Source organism: Chrysochloris asiatica, unplaced genomic scaffold, assembly GCF_000296735.1.
Source record: "Chrysochloris asiatica unplaced genomic scaffold, ChrAsi1.0 scaffold00019, whole genome shotgun sequence".
Classification (NCBI taxonomy): domain Eukaryota; kingdom Metazoa; phylum Chordata; class Mammalia; order Afrosoricida; family Chrysochloridae; genus Chrysochloris; species Chrysochloris asiatica.
The window spans coordinates 11415340-11417884 of NW_006408537.1; the positions used below are offsets into that span (position 1 = coordinate 11415340).

Genomic DNA, 2545 nt, shown 5'->3' on the forward strand with positions numbered 1-2545 from the left:
ACTGTGACCAAGAATGGCATTATGTATTATAGGACCAGGGCAGCATTTTTAATGAGCAGTCTGCAATGTCTACTGTTCAAATGGTCCTACAAACTGAGCAATCAAGAGATGTTATCCAGTGTTGTCATTCCAGGAAGGAAGTGCCTTCCAATGTCACATTTCTAGGCTCAAAATAGTCGCTTCACAAATTTAGTGAGACTTCCTCCTCCTTTTTCTGTAACTATTGCATTTGTTTTGATCTTTGAACCTGGATGTGACGAATTAAAGAACCCGATGGAAATAGAGCTGAAACACTTATAATAACATGGCGAACCCTAAGTAAAGGATACTCACAGAATCCACAGCACCAATCCTCCATATCTAGTGGAAAAGATCATTCGGATGCGAATCTATGAGTCCAAGTACTAGAAAAAGGAATGCTTTGGAATTACAGCTGAACTTGTAGTTGATAAAACCATGCAGTTAAGGTTTGCAGGTGGTATTTATGGCGGCAACATAAAGCCAACTCCTTTTCTGTGTTTGACCTTGAAGATGCCGCAGATTCAACACAAGAAGGATATCACTGTAGAATTTATCAAAAATGAAGACTTCACATATGTCCACATGTTAGGGACACTTTACATGAGACTGACAGGCACTGCAATTGATTGCTCCAAGTACTTGGAGCCTCTGTACAATGACTATTGGAAAATCAAGAGCCAAAACTGATCTGGGGAGTTTGAACTGATACTTGTGGATGAGGTTATTGATGAGCTACTACATAGTGAGAGAGTCTGTGACATTATTCTGCCCCTACTACAGAAACGTTAGGTGCTAGAGGAAGCTGAACAATTGGAGCCTCAGGTTAGTGCCCTAGAAGAGGACATGGATGACTTGGAGTTCAGGAAGATGAGAAGCTGGAGAGAGTACCATCTGACCACCGCCGGGGAGGCTACAGAGACATGACAAGCCCCAATGTTCTCCCACTCTTTGCTACAGGAGTAGGAGCCGGTCACCCAGAAGGCGGAGTCCGTCTCCCAAAAGGAGGAATCCTTCGCCTCCTCGAAAAAGACATAGGAGAAAGAGCCACGATTTCACTGCAGTAAGTCCTGAGATCTACAGCACCGATTCCGCTTGAAATCCCACAGTCAAAGACACAGGAGTCACTCAAAGTTCCCTGAAAAGTCTAAGAAAAGTCACAAGAAGATCCGGACAGGGAATGAGTAATGGACTCAGACTGATTTCAGTACAGAGAATATGAGACTGTCTATGTGGAAGGCTTAAGATTTTTTTCCCCTAGGCAGCTATAAGATTATTTTAATTTTTTTTTTTTTTTTTACTTTATCCAAAAAAATTTTTTTTTTAAGGAAAAAGGTGCTGAACATTGTGGAAGATAGCTCTTTCTCTTTCTGAATCATAATCCACGTTTTGAGAACAAATGCTTCCTAAGGGCTGCTTTTGATCTCTTTTGTATACCCAGCCTTGACTATATTGTTGTTGTTGTTAAGTGCCGTCAAGTCGGTTCCGACCCATACCGACCCTGAACAGGGTTTCTGAGGCTGTAAATCTTTACAGGAGCAGAAAGCCTCATCTTTCTCCCACGGAGCAGCTGGTAATTTCGAACTGCTGACCTTGCAGTTCACAGCCCGATTCGTAACCACTATGCTACTAGAAGAGCCTTGACTATAGTCAAATTAAATTCATGAGGGTAGGAAAGATTTTGAGGGTGAGGGGTTGATGGTGACATGGATGATAGTGAAAGTATGTGACATGCTTTTTTGTTATTAAACCTGACACTCCCCTCCCCCCCAAAAAAGATGTCAGGTTTAATAACTGCATTCCTATGAAATGCCAGCCTCAGTATCATGCTTCCACTTCTAAGAGTGTCTCCACCTCATCACATATTTGTGAAAAGACCTTTTTTTTGTCTAAACCTAATTTTACCAATGGAGAGAACATGTCTCACTAAGACATCTTTGACAAATAATAAGAAAATAACCATTGATTGGAACCTTACTTTCAAATAATTTTCTTTCTTCGGTCTCTTCTCATGTTCTTGCCACTGGTTTTCACTTTATAAGGTACACCAAATAAATCAGACTAAAACAATAGTGTAAAATTCCACAAAACAAATGATTTTCCCTCTTTCTAATCGTCGAACTGATTGACAATACTTATAAGAAGCTGTGTCTACAATCACACAAATACAGTGATTTTCATTAGCATCTTGGAATACTTTAGATAAAATGGTAAACACAAAAATATAATACTGCCCAGGATAAGTAAAGCACTGCTTAAGAAGAAGAATAAGGTTAGAAACATCTCACTCCCTGATTTCAAAATTTACTACATAGCTACAGTAATCAAAACAGCCTGGTACTGGTACAATGAAAGATACATTGATCAATAGAACAGAAACGAGAATCCAGAAATTAACCCGTCCACATACAGTCAACTGATTTTTGACAAATTGCCTAAGTATATCGCATGGGGAGGAGATAGTCTTTTCAACAGATGTGCAGGCAGAACTGGAAAGTGATATGCAAAAGATTGAAACAAGACCTTT

The 2545-nt window shown here is 39.9% G+C and overlaps 1 protein-coding gene and 1 pseudogene across 1 annotated transcript in view; one reads left to right on the plus strand and one right to left on the minus strand.

Annotated features, from left to right (window-relative positions):
* LOC102811185 overlaps positions 1-1206 on the plus strand; it is a 62012-nt pseudogene extending 60806 nt beyond the window's left edge.
* The window catches only part of KHDRBS2 (KH domain containing, RNA binding, signal transduction associated 2), an 864427-nt gene that overhangs the window by 508038 nt on the left and 353844 nt on the right, over positions 1-2545 (minus strand). The gene's annotated exons all lie outside the window — the stretch shown is intronic.